The sequence below is a fragment of the Apodemus sylvaticus genome, chromosome 5, assembly GCF_947179515.1.
Source record: "Apodemus sylvaticus chromosome 5, mApoSyl1.1, whole genome shotgun sequence".
NCBI lineage: Eukaryota > Metazoa > Chordata > Mammalia > Rodentia > Muridae > Apodemus > Apodemus sylvaticus.
Window position 1 is genome coordinate 106,315,183 of NC_067476.1, and position 18,266 is coordinate 106,333,448.

Below are 18,266 nucleotides of genomic sequence, written 5' to 3' on the forward strand. Positions count from 1 at the left end.
TATGGAAATATATTGTGTAAATTTGGTTTTATCATGGAATATCTTGTTTTCTCAGTCTTTGGTAATTTAGAGTTTTGTTGGGTATAGTAGCCTAGGCAAGCATTTATGTTCTCTTAGGGTCTGTATGACATTTTCCCAGGATCTTCTAGCTTTCATAGTCTCTGGTGAGAAGTCTGGTATAATTCTGAGAGGTCTGCCTTTTTATGTTACTTGACATTTTTCCCTTACTGATTTTAATATTCTTTCTTTGTTTAGTGCATTTAGTGTTTTAACTATTATGTGACAGGAGGAATTTCTGTTCTGGTCCAGTCTATTTGGAGTTCTGTAGGCTTCTGGTATGAACATGGGTATCTCATCTCTTTCTTTAAGTTAGGGAAGTTTTGACAATCTTATTAGCAGAAGGACTACATATTACCACAAATTTAAAAAATATTTTTGAAGTAATTATAATAAAACAACAATTTATTCAAAAGAAGCTACTAGTAATTTCCTATTTATTGTCATAAATCTGTGGGTCAGGGGTAGATACTGTGCCCAAGGATGAGTGCAAACTCGATTTCTGATAAGTGAAAAGATTGATTTTCAAGTACAGGTTTGAAGGAAGAATATCTATAAGAATACGCAGCACTTGGGAGGCAGAGGCAGGCGGATTTCCAGGTTTGAGGCCAGCCTGGTCTATAGAGTGAGTTCCAGGACAGCCAGGGCTACACAGAAAAACCCTGTCCTGAAAAATACAATAAAAAAAAGAAGAAAAGAAAAGAAAAGGAAAGAAAGAAAGAAAAGAAAAGAAAAGAAAAAAAGAAAAAAAATATCTATTCTTTGATTTCTATTTCATGGACATTTAACTCAGCTTAACCTCTTAAAAATCTTAGACAATAATCTCTGTAGCTCATTGAAGCCTATTTTCAGGGCATATCAGGTATAAAATAAGTAGTATAGCACACCTCAAAAGTTGAATTCAAATGTTTTTAATGTGGCAGAAGTAGTAGGCTTCCTAACCTTCTCTCCATAGTGTAGTAGAATGTATTCTTATTTATTTACTTTCACTTTTTAGTTCAAGAACATTTTTATTACTTTGTTACTTCAAGGACAAATTTACTTCTTTTAAAAGGAAAACACCACAAGACAGGCAAGCTATAAATCCCAGCAGCAGCCCAGACAGGTAGAGTGGAGAGAAAGGCAGCCATGTTGCTTGAGGCAAGGTAAACTGGTGGTGCAGATCAGCCCTGAGGTGGCAGTGCGTCTTATGGCTTGGAGGAAGGCTTCCAGGAGAGTGTTAGGGAAAACATGCCAGGAATACAGGAAGAGAAAATAAAAGGGAAGAAATGCTTTTCTCAAGAATTCAGAAAAGGCGGTTAATTTAGGAAGGAGCATAGCTGCTTGACTTATAGCATGGCTGTAAATGATGATGATAGGAAGCAGGATCCTGGGGAGGAAAAGTACACTATCCCTTTGAAGGAGTAATTATTCCACCTATCTCTTTAGCGTGGCTTAAGGTGAACTTATCTTCCTAGGGTGTGCCCAAATTCCTGAGTGATGTTCCCTTGGTCAGGTCACAGACCTCTTCTGTTCAACTCTGTCTAGATTAAGTTTCTACAAAATTATTCTCAAGAATAAATTTTTTTATTATTTCCTTTTGCCTGTGTGCATATCTGTGTACCATATATGTGCCTGGTGCCCACAGAGGTCAAAAGGGAGCAGCTATTCTTCCTGAAACCAGAGTTATAGATGCTTGTGAACAGGTATGTGATTGCTGGAAATTGAACCCAAAGTACTGCTTTTAACTGCTGAGCCAACTCTTCAAACCTTATATTAGCTCTTACTGGACACTGGTATGTTCACACCTAGAGGTAGATACCAATATTTGTTATAATATTCTCCTTTCAATTGAGAAATAGATATAAACCATTTTCAGAAGGAAAATATATAGTCCAAGTTCCAGCACTGTTTTTCAGGATGATAAAGGTCTGCACTGCAGTTCTTGTCCCCATCCACAGTCTAACCTTTAGGTCTGGGTACAGTTTAGACTTTTATATGAAAATAAACCAGTAAAGAATCTGTTGTCAATATCTGTCTCCAATAAATGGACAGGAAGGCTAGGGAAAAACTTAAACCGTTTATAAGAATTCATTAATACCAACATTTGGCCCTTCAAAGAAATTATAGTACTTTACCCTCAACTTAAATATTAATTTAATTTAAATATTAAATTTATGCTTGAGTACTTGTATCAGACTATGTCTGATACTGAGTATATCTAGATCATTAAAATTATGTAAACTGTCTTTACTAGTACTATAAATGTAATAAAGAATCTTTATGTTTTGTTTTTTAAGTTGATTTGATGAAGGTGTTCTCTCAGAGAACAATGGAATCAGGCTGAGAAGCACTGTAGCCACTCTCCACGCCATAATGAAAATATGGACTTTCCTCAAGCTTTGATTTCACCATCCTCAATATACTGGCTAATTCTGAAAATGTGTTTACTACCAAAGTTCCTTTATATATGTGTATAAATTTTGACTAGTTCATATTTAATTTTGCAGTTGTACAGGACCCATTTAAAGCTCTTGAAAGCCACATATATAAAGAGGACATTGCACTGGACAAGACAAATGGACCCCTTTCTATCACCACAGAGATTTTTAACACTCTGCTGTTGCAAGACAATAAATCAGAGAATGTCATTGATCATCATCTATTTCCTTTTCAATGAAGCTTGGATTGACTTCTTCAGATTACCATTTTGTATATGCCTCACTTTTCTGTTTTACACATAGCTAATGATCGCCTGCCATATTCTACAGCCCATATTCTACCTTATGGTCCTCAAACATTAATAAAAATTTCTGCTGCATCCTCAAGAGTTGTTTGGCATTATTCTTCCTACTTGCTCTGCACTTAAATTGTGCTGGAATTGGATACCCATACACTAGCAATTATTTTCAATTACAGGGGAGCTATGTCCTTGCATACACAGACACAGACATAGACATGGACAAGGACACGGACACAGACACAGACACAGACACAGACACAGACTAGGACACGGACACAGGATTGTGTGCAAGTATCATACATTTTGCTCATGCTACACTCACAGAGTTGAAGCTCTGTGTTCTTACTCTTTTGTAACATCATTGCCATCTAACAGTATCTTTTAAAGAAAAATATTTTATCAACAAATTATACATTTTTTTCCTGACATACTATATCTTTGATGTTGGTTTGCAACCTTTTTGGTAGTAATATTTATATTTTACCACTTGTTTAATTTTGATGATTATTTATTTAATTTGTTCTATTGTCTTTTTTTCAGTGACTAAAAAACCTTATTGTGGTTTGAATGTGAATGCCCCCCACAGACTCATATGCCTTAATACTTGGTCCACCTTTGGCAAAAACACAAATTAAGAGATGTATCCTTGAGGGAGAGAGGGGGTAGGGAGGAAGGGAGAAAGGAAGAGAGAGAAGGGAAAGAGAAAGAGAGACAGAGAGAGACAGACAGAGAGACAGACAGAGATAGAAACAGAGAGAGGGGAGGAAGAATGGAGGAGGAAAAGTAGAAGGAAGAGGAGGAGGAAGAGTAGAAGGAGGATGAGGAGGAGGAGGTAAAAGGGTAGAACAACTAACTGGGAATATTTGGAATCTCAAAACCCACCCCCAGTGTCTTACCGTTCTTACCCGAGGACACAACTCTAAATCTCAGTTTCACCAACTGTCTCATTCATGGTTTCTATTCCTGCACAAACATCATAACCTGGAAGCAAGTTTTGAGGGGGCAGAGTTTATTCAGCTTACTCTTCCATATTGTTGTTCATCATCAAAGGAAGTCAGGACTGGAACTCAAGCAGGTCAGGAAGCAGGAGCTGATGCAGAGGCCATGGAGGGATGTTCCTTACTGGTTTGCTTCCCCTTGCTTGATCAGCTTGCTTTCATTTAGAAGCCAAGACTACCAGCCCAGGGATGGCACCACCCACAACGGGCCCTCCCCGCTTGATCACTAATTGAGAAAATGTCTTACAGCTGCATTTCATAGAGGAATTTTCTCAAGGGAGGCTCCTTTCTCTGTGATAACTCCAGCTTGTGTCAAGTTGATGCAAAAAACCAGCTAGTTCACTACCAGGAGACCAAGTTTTAAAACATATCCTCTGGAACCATGAGTCCCAAAATAAAATGCTTTCTATAACGTTACCTTAATCATGGTGCTTTGTCAAGGCAATAGAAAAGTAACTAAGACACTTGTCAACTTTACACATTACTAAACAGGCTTTTGGAAAATGTGTGTTGGGAAAATATAATTATTGGGAAATCATATAATCAGTGTGTTCTCATATTGCCTATATAAACTGTACTACTGTTGCTTTCTTTGTGTTGTCATGAAGCTGCTGTCCTCTACAGACTGGATTTGCATGGAACTGTTTCAGGAATAACATTTCTTTAAGAATTGAAATGCCAGTTAAAAAAATCTCTCTAAAACTCCTTCTATACCCGCAAGCCCCCAAAGCAGAATGTATTGAATATCATTTTTCCCCTAATGCTGTTACACAGAAACATGAGTAGCAATACAGGGCCTTTAGAGACTTCCTGGGCTTATGAGACTCCTTTGCTCATGCTAAATGGCCTCTAGCTCCTCTGCGTCTGCTTTTGAGCTTGCCAGGTTTGTCCCTTGTGGACCAGCTGTTTTCACTTGACTTATCACAGAGCCTGCTTCAACTACTGTCTCCCCATCCTGCTTTTTACCTGACATTCTCCCCTCCACAATCATGTCCTTTAAATCAGTGTTTCTAAACTTTTAAGGAAGAGGCAGGCATTTCTACAAGTACCCTGTAAGACTCCATCAGATTCTAAGTGGTGCATGCTGTCTTTTCTGTAAAGTGAAATGGCAGGTGTCAGGCACTGGTTCTTTGAACAGTGTCTTCTGGCTTGCTCTTCTTTCCCCTCTGTCATCTGAAGCTGTGTTAGACAGGACTGAGGATACCCAATACTTGGGTGTGAGGTATCATCTTCTGTATTCATTTACTTTCCTATAGCTATGCAAGAGTTTGCATTGGAATTGGAGCCAACAAGTGCAGGCTGCTGTTGCAGCTCCTTTGGTCTTAAGATATTCTTTCAGGACACAGGGGAAAGGATGACAGTGAATATGAAACACACAGGCAAAGTATCAATAGACATTTCTAGAAGATAGGCTTCTGTGAAAGAGCATACATAAAATCATCATTATCTAATATGCTGACCAAAACTATGAGAGGCATCATTTTAAGATAGAAATACTTATATATCTTTATGTATTACATTTTATCTAGAGAAGAGTCCCTAATATGATAGTTTATGGGTGTAGTGCTAAAGAATAGATTTGGCTTTACTTGGATCTGTCTTGAGATTGAAGGAGAAATCAAGTGACCCACTTTTATACCAATGCAACAAACATAACTGACAAGTGATCCAACACCTTTTCAGGTCAAAATCTCATCCTCCAGTGGCCTGACTAAGAGCTACTATAATTTTTTTCACAGTTGTTTGATAAGCCATTTGTTTTCAAAATGCACTTGGAGAAGGGAGGGTTTGGATCTCGTAGAAGTACCCTTGCGGATTCACTTGCAAAGAGCTGGAATGTTCCCACTGTTTGGTGGAATCAGTGGGTATTTCCAATTCTCTCTGTATTTTCTGTAGCTCCAATGGTCTGTTTTTCATTGATATGGGACAGATCTATAAGTAAAAACACAATTTTAAGACTAATCAGTAGGCTTTAATTCTTACATAACAGTGGCTAGTAATTGGAAAGTCCATGGATATGGTTCTTCAGACAATAACAATGATAAACAAGGGCACACATGATCATGAAGTAGATGAGGCTGAGCCTCAGGCCCCATGACAATTATAGTAGGGGTAAATGTTTGTGCCTTGAATCTTTGGTTTCTATCATAATCTAGAAGACCAGTGCCAGCTTCTGAGTACATATAGATCCATGTCAACTTTAGTCCTATAGCCTTTGTTTTTTTTTAAGATAATTTGCGTGTGTGCATGCATGCGTGCGTGTGTGTGTGTGTGTGTGTGTGTGTGTGTGTGTGCAAGTTGATGTACCATGGTACTATTGTAGAAGCCAGAAGAAAACTGTCCAGAGTCAATCCTCTCTGTCCACCTTATTGAGGTGGGGGTCTCTCTTATTTCTTTCGCTGAACATCATGCACCCAGGGTACTTGGTCACAAGCTTCCACACAGTTCTCCTATCACAGCCTCCCATCTTGCTACAAATGTGCTAGAATATCAGATGTGGGCCCCTGCATCATAGCTCTGGAATGAGTTCCTGGAATAGAACTCAGGCTTATACAGCTAAAAAAGCTTTTGACAAAATTCAGCATCCTTTAATGATGATAAAAGTCTTGGAGAGATCGGGAATGCAAGGCCCATATCTAACATATTAAAAGCAATATACTGCAAATCAGTAGCCAACATCAAACTAAATGGAGAGAAAGTTGAAGTAATCCCACTAAAATCAGGGACCAGACAAGGCTGCCCACTCTTTATCTATCTATTCAATATAGTACTTAAAGTCCTAGCCAGAGCAATTAAAGAACAAAAGAAGGTCAAAGTGATACAAATTGGAAAGGAAGAAGTCAAAATATCACTATTTGCAATATGATTGTATACTTAAGCAACCCAAAAAATACCACCAGAGAACTCCTAAAGCTGATAAACAACTTCAGCAAAATGGCTGGATACAAAATTAACTCAAATAAATCTCAACTCAAAGGATAAACAAGCTGAAAAGGAAATTAGGCAAATGACAGCCTTCAAAATAGTCACAAGTAATATTACATACCTTGGCGTGACTCTGACAAAGCAAGTGAAAGATCTGTAATGACAAGAACTTTAAGCCTCTGAAGAAAGAAATCAAAGAATATCTCAGAAGATGGAAAGATCTCTCGTGCTCATGGATTGGCAGGATTGATATAGTAAAAATGATCATCTTGCCTAAAGCAATCTACAGATTCAATGCAATCCCCATCAAAATTCCAAACGATTCCTTCCTAAAGCTAGATAGAGCAATCTTCAAATTCATTTGGAATAACAAAAAACCCAGGATATCAAATACTATTCCCAACAACAAAAGATATCCTGGAGGAAATCACCATCCCTGACCTCAAGCTCTACTATGGAGCAATAGTGATAAAAGCTGCATGGTATTGGTATGGAGACAGGCAGGAAGATCAATGGAATAGAATTGAAGACCCAGAAATGAACCCATACACCTATGGTAAATTGATATTTGACAAAGGAGTTAAAAACATCCAGTTAACAAAAGACAGCATTTTTAAGAAATGGTACTTGTTCAACTGGAGGTCAGCATTTGGAAAAATGCAAATCGATCCATTCTTATCTCCTTGTACAAAGCTCAAATCCAAGGGGATTAAGAACCTCCACATAAAACCAGATACATTACCAATACAAGGAGGAAAACTATACCCTGGGAAAAGCAGGGTAATAACCTTCTTTCATCAAACCCAAAAAAAGACAACCACACAAGTATAAAATTAACATCAAAAATGATAGGAAGCAATAATCACTACTCCTTAATATCTCTTAACATCAATGGACTCAATTCCCCAATAAAAAGACATAGAAAACAGACTGGATACATAAACAAGACCCTACAGGAAACACACCTCAGTGTCAAAGACAAAAACTACCTTAGAGTAAAAGACTGAAAGACAATTTTACAAGCAAATGGTCTCAGGAAACAAGCCGGAGTTGCCATTCTAATATCAGATAAAACTGACTTTCAACCTAATGTCATCAAAAGAGACATGGAAGGACACTTCTTGCTGGTCAAAGGAAAAATCCAACAAGAAGGACTCTCAATCCTGGACATCTATGCTCCAAATACAAGGGCGCCCTCATTCATAAAAGAAACTTTACTAAAGCTCAAAGCACACATTGCACCTAACACAATAATTGTGGGGGACTTCAACACTCCACTCTCATCAATGGACTGATCAGGCAAACAGAAACTAAACAGGGAGACAATGAAACTAATTGAAGCTTTGGACCAATTGTATTTAACAGATACAGAACTTTTCATCCCAAAGCAAAAGAATATACCTTTTTCTCAGCACCTCATGGTACCTTCTCCAAAACTGACCATATAATTGGTCACAAGACAGACCTCAACAAATATAAGAAGATTGAAATAATCCCATGCCTCTTATCAGATCACTATGGAGTAAAAGTGGTCTTTTAATAGCAACAAAAACAACAGAAAGACCACATACACAAGGAAACTGAACAATACTCTACTCAATGATACCTTGGTCAAGGAAGAAATAAAGAAAGAAATCAAAGACTTTTTAGAATTTAACGAAAATGAAGGCACAACATACCCAAATTTATGGGACACAATGAAAGCAGTACTAAGAGGAAAACTCATAGCTTTGAGTGCCTCCAAAAATAAATTGGAGAGGACATACACTAGAAGCTTAATGGCACAACTGAAAGCCCTGGAACAAAAAGAAGCTAATGCACCCAGGAGGAGAAGAAGACAGGAAATCATCAAACTCAGGCCTGAAATCAATCAAGTAGAAACTAAGAGAACCATGAAAAGAATCAGCAAAATCAGGAGCTGGTTCTTTGAAAAAATCAACAAGATAGATAAACCCTTAGCCAGACTAACCAAGGGGCACAGAGACAGTATCCAAATTAACAAAATTAGAAATGAAAAGGGAGATATAACAACAGAAACTGAGGAAATTAAAAAAAAAATTATCAGATCCTACTACAAAAGCCTGTACTCAAAACAACTGGAGAATCTGGAGGAAATGGACAATTTCTTAGATAGATACCAAACACCAAAATTAAATCAAGATCAAATACATCATCTAAGCCGACCCATAACCCCTAGAGAAATAGAAGGGTAATAGATATTTGTCCATCCAAAAAAAAAAAAAAAAAAAAAAAAAAAAAAAAAAAAAAAAAAAGCACAGGACCAGATGGTTTTAGTGCAGAATTCTTTCAGACCTTCAAAGACTTAACACCAATACTCTTCAAACTATTCCACCAAATAGAAACAGAAGGAACACTACCCAACTTGTTCTATGAAGCCACAATTATGATACCAAAACCACACAAAGATCCAACAAAGAAAGAGAATTTCAGGTCAATATACCTTATGAATATTGATGCAAAAATACTCAATAAAATTCTTGCCCAACAAATCCAAGAACACATCAAAATGATCATCCCCCATCATCAAGTAGGCTTCATCCCAGGGATGCAGGGATGGTTCAATATACAGAAATCCATCAATGCTATCCACTACATAAACAAACTCAAAGAAAAAAACCACATGATCATTTCATTAGATGCTGAAAAAGCATTTGACAAAATTCAATATCCTTTCATGCTAAAAGTCTTGGAAAGAACAGGAATTTAAGGCCCATATCTAAACATAGTAAAAGCAATACACAGCAAACCGGTAGCCAACATCAAACTAAATGGAGAGAAACTTAAAGCAATCCCACTAAAATCAGGGACTAGACAAGGCTGCCCCCTAGTTCTTGGAGTCCTAGCTAGAGCAATTAGACAACATAAAGAGGTCAAAGGGATACAAATTGGAAAGGAAGAAGTCAAACTATCACTATTTGCAGATGATATGATAGTATACTTAAGTGACCCAAAAATCTCCACCAGAGAACTCCTACAGCTGATAAACAACTTCAGCAAAGTGGCTTGTTACAAAATCAACTCAAGCAGATCAGTAGCCTTTCTATACTCAAAGGATAAGCAGACTGAGAAAGAAATTGGGGAAATTACACCCTTCACAATAGCCACAAACAGCATAAAGTATCTTGGGGTGACTCTAACCAAACAAGTGAAAGACTTATAAGATAAGAATCTCAGATTTCTGAAGAAGGAAATCAAAGAAGACCTCAGAAAATGGAAAAATCTTCCATGCTCGTGGATTGACAGGATTAATATAGTTAAAATGGCCATCTTGTCAAAAGCAATCTACAGATTCAATGCAATCCCCATCAAAATCCCAGCTCAGTTCTTCATAGAGTTAGAAAGAGCAATTCTCAAATTCATCTGGAAAAATAAAAAGCTCAGGATACCTAAAACTATTCTCAACAATAAAAGAATTTTTGGGGGAATCAGTTTCCCATACCTCAAACATTACTACAGAGTAATAGTAATAAAAACTGCATGGTATTGGTCAGGCAAGTGGATTAATGGAATAGGATTGAAGACCCAGAAATCAACCCACACACCTATGGTCACTTAATTTTCGACAAAGGAGCTGAAAACATCCAGTGTAAAAAAGATAGCCTTTTCAACAAACGGAGGAACGGAGGAGTGGCCCCTGGTGCTGGAGGACCCTGCTACACCACTCCTGGGCATATACCCAGAGGATTCCCCGGCATGCAATAAGAACCATGGTGCTGGTTCAATTGGAGGTCAGCATGCAGAAGAATGTGAATTGATCCATTCTTATCTCCTTGTACTAAGCTCAACTCCAAGTGGATCAAGGACCTCCACATAAAACCTGACACACAGAAACTAATAGAAACAAAACTGGGGAAGACCCTTGAGGACATGGGCCCAGGGGAAAAGTTCCTGAACAGAACACCAATAGCTTATGCTCTAAGATCAAGAATTGACAAATGGGACCTCATAAAATTTCAAAGTTTCTGTAAGGCAAAGGACACTGTCAAAAGGACAAAAGGTCAACCAACAGATTGGGAAAGGATTTTCACCAACCCTAAATCCGACAGAGGGCTAATATCTAATATATACAAAGAGCTCAAGAAGGTAGACCCCAGAGAACCAAATAACCCTATTAAAAAGTGTGATACAGAGCTAAACAATAATTTTCACATGAAGAACTTCAGATGGCTGAGAAGCACCTTAAGAAATGTTCAACATCATTCATCATTAGGGAAATGCAAATCAAAACAACCCTGAGATTTCACCTCATACCTGTCAGAATGGCTAAGGTTAAAAACTCAGGAGACAGCAGGTGTTGGTGAGGATGTGGAGAAAGAGGAACACTCTTCCACTGCTGGTGGGATTGCAAGATGGTACAACCACTCTGGAAATCTGTCTGATGGTTCCTCAGAAATCTGGGCATGACACTTCTGGAGGACCCTGCTACACCACTCCTGGGCATATACCCAGAGGATTCCCCGGCATGCAATAAGGACACATGCTCCACTATGTTCATAGCAGCCCTGTTTGCAATAGCCAGAAGCTGGAAATAACCCAGATGTTATCAACGGAGGAATGGACACAAAAAAAAAATGTGGTATATTTACACAATGGAGTACTATTCAGCCATCAGAAACAATGAATTCATGAAATTCTTAGACAAATGGATGGAGCTGTAGAACATCATATTAAGTGAGGCAACCAAGTCTCAAAAGATCAATCATGGTATGCACTCGCTGATAAGTGGATATTAGCCTAGAAATGTGGAATGCCCAAGACATAATCCACATATTAAATGATGTCCAAGAGGAACGGAGGAGTGGCCCCTGGTTCTGGAAAGACTCGGTGCAGCAGTATAGGGGAATACCAGAACAGGGAAGTGGGAAGGGGTGGATGGGGGAATAGGGGAAGAGGGCTTATGGGAATTTCAGCGAGTGGGGAGCCAGCAAAGGGGAAATCATTTGAAATTTAAATAAAAAATATATTGAATAAAAAAAAAAACAGACACATTGAAGAGGAGAAAGTGGGTAAGAACCTTGAACAAATGGGCACAGGGGAAAATTTCCTGAATAGAACACCAATCGCTCATGCTCTAGGAACAAGAATCGACAAATGGTGCCTCATAAACCTACAAAGCTTCTGTAAAGGAAAGGACATTGTCAATAAGACAACATGGCAACTAACAGATTGGGAAAAGATCTTTAACAATACTACATCTGACAGAGGGTTAATATTCAATGTATACAAAGAACTCAAGAAGTTAGACTCCAGACAGTCAAATAACTCTATTAAAAAATGGGGCACAGAGCTATACAGAGATTCTCAACTGAGGAAACTCGAATGGCTCTGAAGCACCCAAGAAAACATTCAGCATCCTTTGTTTTCAGGGAAATGCAAATCAAAACAACCATGAGATTCCACCTCACCCCAGTCAGAATGACTAAGATGAAAAACTCAGGGGACAGCAGATGCTTGAGAGGATGTGGAGAAAAAGAAACACTCCTCCATTGCAGGTGGGAGTGCAAGCTGGTAAAACCACTCTGGAAATTAGTTTGGTGGCTCCTCAGAAAATTAGACACAGTACTACCTGAGGACCCCACTATACCACTCCTGGGCATATACCCAGAATATGCTTCAACTTATAACAAGCACACATACTGCACTATGTTCCTTGCAGCCTTATTTATAATAGCCAGAAGCAGGAAAGAACTCAGATGTCCTTCAATAGAGGAATATCAGATACAGAAAATGTGGTACATTTACTCAATGGAGTACTACTCAGCTATTAAAAACAATGACTTCATGAAATTCCTAGGCAAATGGAAGGAACTAGAAAATATTATCCTGAGTGAGGTAACCCAATCACAAAAGATCATACCTGGTATGCACTCACTGAAAAGTGGGTATTAGCCCAAAAGCTCAAAATAAACAAGTTACAATTAACAGACCACAGAAAGCTCATGAAGAAGGAAGTCCAAAGTGGGGTGCTTTGGTTCCTCTGAGAAAGGGAACAAACTACTCACAGGAGCAATTATGGAGACAAAGTTTGAAGCAGAGACTGAAAGAAAGACCAACCAGAGACTGTACTACCTGGGGATTCTTCCTTAAAACAGTCACCAAACCCTGACACTATTATGGATAACAAGAAGTGCATACTGAAAGGAGCCTGTTATAGTTGTCTCTGGAGGGGCCCTGCCAGAGCCTTACAGATACAGAGTCAGATGCTAGCAGACAACTATTGAACTGAGTGTGGGGTCCCCAATGGAGGAGTTGGAGGGCAGAATGAAGGAGCTGAAGGTGTTTACAGTCCCATGGGAAGAACAATGATGCCGGCCAACCAGATGCCCCAGGGCTCCCAGGGACTAAGCCATCAATCAAGGGGTAAAGATGGTACCAGTACAAAGGGTGGCAGAGGAATGCTTTGTCAGGCATCAGTGGGAGGAGAGGTTCTTGGTCCTAGAAGGCTTAATAGATGCCCCATTGTGAGGAAATCGAGGTCGGGGGTAGATGGGAATGGAGGGGGATATTCTTGGAGGCAGGGGCTGGGATGATGGTTTAGGGGTTTTAGGGAGGGGGGAAACCGGGAAAGGGTATAACATTTGAAATGTAAATAAAGAATATATTTCATAAAATAAAGGAGTAGGATGCATGAAGGCAAAGGAGGAAGAGTGATGAGAAGCTGGAAGTGGAAGACAATGATTACTGGTTATAATAGGCATGCATGAGGCTTACTTTATTCCAGACTACTTAGTGGTGCCTGTGTGGTAATTCATGCAGTGCTCAGAGTTACAGTGTAAAAATGAACACTCTGCTACTTACAGATGAAGTGTCTGAATCTCAATGAGATCTATGGAAGGCCACATGGATACTAAGTGTGCAGCAGCTTCAGACCCTTGTAACACTACTTCTCAGTAAGCCAGTTTGGCATCCTTGGAAGTTCTCAAGAGAAATCTGTTGATATATGTCACTGGCAACAGTAACGTTCCTAAGAAGGAGAGAGAGGGGCCCACACTCTAATCTAGTAGCAAGCCATTTAAATATACATGTTAGAGTTGTTCTCTCTTCTTGGGTGTTCTCATCCTTTCCAGTGAATTTCTCTCTGTAGCCCTCTGTCCCCCGTATCTCTAGGCTTTGCCAATTGTCTGAAACATCTGAGTCCTCTTGGGAGCATCTGTTCTCTTTCCTTAACTATATGAAATATCCAGATGTTCACTCTCTTATTTCTTTGTCTATCAGTCAGAGCCACCCAGGTATGCAGCTATAACCTATCTTCTGTGAAAGACCATCCTATACAACCCCATAGGAAGAACAATATCAAACAACAAGACTGCCCCACTTGGAGCTCCCAAGGACTAAACCACCAACCAAAGAGTATACATGGAGGACCCATGGCTCCAGCTGCATATGTAGCAGAGGATGGCCTTATCTGGTATCAATGAGAGAAGAGGCCCTTGGTCCTATGAAGGCTTGATGCACTAGTGTAGGGAAATGCTAGGGTGGTAAGGCAAGAGTGTGTGGGTGGGTGAGGGAGCACCCTCATAGAAGCATGGGGTAGGAGGTGTGGAGTAGGGGATTTGCAGAGGGGAATCCAATAAGGGGGATAACCTTTGAAATGTAAATAAATTAACCAATAAAAGACCATCCTATAATTAGAGAAATTCTCCCATATAATTATTATACATGTGTTTCCATGCAGTTCTGTACCTATTGTAGTATAATTTTAATGGCTCATTAAATTATCTCTTGCTGTTGGTACATAATTAATAAGCTATTCTTTTATTGCTGAATATTTTGATAGTTTTCAGTGGGTTTTTATTAGTTCATATGTTTGCATAGCACTAAGACAAACACTTTTGTTGATTTGAGCTTTATTTCTGTTGAATTATTTCTTTGAAATAAAATCCCCAAAGATATATTACAGGGTCAAAGGATATGAATACCTTATGGTGCACTGTTTGCCAGTGGCTTATATTCATTAACAGAGTTCTCTGCTGTGCATAAGTTAACAGTCATACCAAAATGTTGTCAACATGATTTCTCTTTGCTGACTATATAAAAAGTGAGAATATTCTATATAATCATTCTTTGTGCTTCACAGCTAAAGAGACCCATAAAATTTAAAAATAAAATAGATAATAGTTTAAGTTTTGCTTTGAAAACTCAAATGACTATTTACCTCTTCCAAACATACAGCATCATTTTGGAGTCTGGAATTAATATTTGTAATTGAAGCAAGTTTTCATTTTCTACAACACTGTTTTAAAAGAGAAGTGTTGGGAAGAAAGAAGAAGTAGATATCTTAGTTTCTTTGGAAAACAGACCCATAAAGAAAAAAATCAAAGAACCCGTTCACAGAAGTTGCTGGTGGGGAGGAGGGTACCCTCATTACTTGGCCTTCTTTGCCAGTTCTGCTAAAATCATCAAAAATGACTTGTGAATTTCTCCCTGTGATAAGGGAACTAGACTGATGAATTGGATTGATTCAAAATAATTTTTAACAGTAAACCAAGGATCTATTTTGCTTATAATATTAAGATTTTCAGCTAAAATGTGTAACGGAAGGAAATGTGTAAAGGAAATGCTATTCAAACCAAGGAATTAAGCATAATTATAGACTTAAAGAAAGGGAATTTGAGTTTTTATTTTTTCTTTTCCTAAGGGTGTTGAAAATAAATCAAACCAAAAATAACTACATTAAAATAGGATAATTTTAATTAACATAAAGAGCAGCATTGTGGATTTCCTTAATGATAAAAGGGCTGTGAGGAGATGAATATTTCTTCCTTGACATCTGGAAGCTCAGAAAAAAATGAGAGCTGGGTCCCAGTGTTTGAGGAACATGGTTCTCCAGCTACCAATGCTCATTACTCACACCCTAGAGTTTACAGCAGCCAGAGATGGTAGATATCATTGTGGGAGAGGGAGCAGAAGATTGTAAGAGCCAGAGAAACAGGGCATTTACTCAGAAACTACTATTTCTGTTAGGAAAGTCAGAAAATATACTCATGAAGTCTCACCAACAAGGGTGATACTAACAGGTATGTGAATATAAACAAGTGAAAGATCAAGAGGCCTCAGCCTTAGACTGGGACTATAGAAATTCTGACAACAGAAGAGTCTTCTCTTTGGAATAGCATACCAATGATTATCTGGTGTTAAACATGTAGCCCTGAAAGCCCACATACAAGTAACATTTTACAGACTGAACAGGTTGTTTTTATATATTTAGAAGTGTGTGTGTGCGTGCGTGTGTGTGTGTGTGTGTGTGTGTGTGTGTGTGTGTGTGTGCAAACACAAGTTAAAGTAAAATAGAGCATGAATTTGGAAGAGATCAAAGAGATGGAATACATGGAAAGATACAGAGGGAAGAAAGGCAAGGGGAAGGAAATATGATGTAATTATAAGTCTCAAAATATAAAAAAAAATGAAAATCTTGCTTAAAAATTGGAGTGTTCAGCAGCTGACTCAGAGGAATGCAGACACCCACAGCCAAACTGTGGACAGAGCTTGGGGACTCTTATGGAAGAGTTGGGGGAAGGATTGCAGGCCCTGAAGGAGATGAGGATTCCTCATGAAGACTAAGAGAGTTAACTCTGAACCCTCAGGGCTCTCAGGAAGTGACTGAAACAGGAACTAAAGAGCATACTTGGGCTCTCCCCATCACCACACATATGCAACAGATGTGCAGCTTGGTCTTCATGTGGGTCCTGAAAAACTGGAATGGGAGCTATCCCAAAAGCTGTTGCCTGTCTGTTGGATATGTTCTTCTACCTGGGCTGTCGTTCTGGCTTCAGTGGGAGGGACTGCACTTAGCCTTGCAGAGACTTGAAGAGCCAGAGTAGGGGATACCCAGGGGACCTCCACCCACTCAGTGGAGAACGAGAGAAGAATGGGGAAGACATGTGAGAGGAGGAGACTAGGTGGAGACAGTGAGTGGGATGTAAAGTGAATAGATAAATAAAAATAATAAAAAATAGTGGGGTGACATTAGAGGACCTGGGGGAAAAGGAGTGGAAATAATATAAATAAATTACTAAGGTACAAAATTCTAAAAGAGAAAACTTTAAAAGTTAATAAAATTTATTCCATAGCCAATGAGCTGTATCTACAAGAAGCTGTTCCGGAAGCTGGACTTCTCTGCACTCAGGCACTCCTCACTGGGTGCTCTCCTGTGTCCATCTGCCCTTCTGGACTGAAGCTCATTTTTCTCCAAAGCTGACTTTTTACTATTGACAAATCTGCTGTTACTTATAGCATCTTTTTTGTTACCTTGAAAATGTACTATGGCAGAAAATAATAATTACAAATAGAGAGATAAACATTTATTTAGTATGTATTTATGTATTTTTATTTCAAATCAAACAGAAATTAAAATTTATGTTACTCATCAAAAACCTATGGTTCTGAGAGGTTAAGTAACTTGAATAAAGTTATGCTGTTATAGCCTTAATTTTAATAGCCAGAAGCTGGAAAGAACCCAGATGTCGTTTAACAGAGGAATTGATACAGAAAATGTGGTACATTTACACAAATACTCAGCTATTATAAATGATGATTTCATGAAATTATTAAGCAAATGGATGGACCTAGAAAATATCATCCTGAGTGAGGTAACCCAATCACAAAGGAACACACATGGTATGTACTCAGTGATGTGTGGATATTAGCCCAAAAGCTCCAAATACCCAAGATACAATTCACAGGCCACATGAAGCTCAAGAAGAAGGAAGACCAAAGTGTGGGTCCTTCAGTCCTTCTTAGAAAGGGGAACAAAATACTCATGGGAGCGAATATGGAGACAAAGTGTGGAGCAGAGACTGAAGGAAAGTCCATCCAGAGACTGTCCTACCTGGGGATTCATCCCAGATACAGTCACCAAATTCTGATACTATTGTGGATGCCAAGAAAGGCTTGTTGAAAGGAGCCTGATATAGCTGTCTCCTGAGAGGCTCTGCAAGAGCCTTACAAATGTAGAGTCGGATGCTCTCAGCCAACTATTGCACTGAGTGTGGGGTCCCCAATGGAGGAGTTAGAGAAAGGACTCGTCTTAGTCAGGGTTTCTATTACTGCACAAACATCATGACAAAGAAGCCAGTTGGGGAGGAAAGGTTTTATTGAGCTTACACTTCCATGTTGCAGTTCATCACTGAAGGAAGTCAGGACTGAAACTCAAGAAGGTCAGGAAGCAGGAGCTGATGCAGAGGCCATGGAGGGATGTTTCTTACTGGCTTGTTTCCCCTGGCTTGCTCAGCCTGCTCTCTCTCTTTTTTTTCTTGATGAAAATCACTTTTTTTTAATTCGATATATTTTTTATTTACATTTCAAATGATTTCCCCTTTACTAGCCCCCAACTCCCCGAAAGTCCCATAAGCCCCCTTCTCTCCCCCTGAGAACCCAAGAATACCAGCCCAGGGATGGTACCACCCACAAGGGGCCCTCCCCCTTGATCACTAATTGAGAAAATGCCTCACAGTTGGATCTCATGAAGGCACTTCCCCAACTGAAACTCCTTTCTCTGTGATAACTCCAGCCTGTGTCAAGTTGACACACAAAACTAGCCAGTA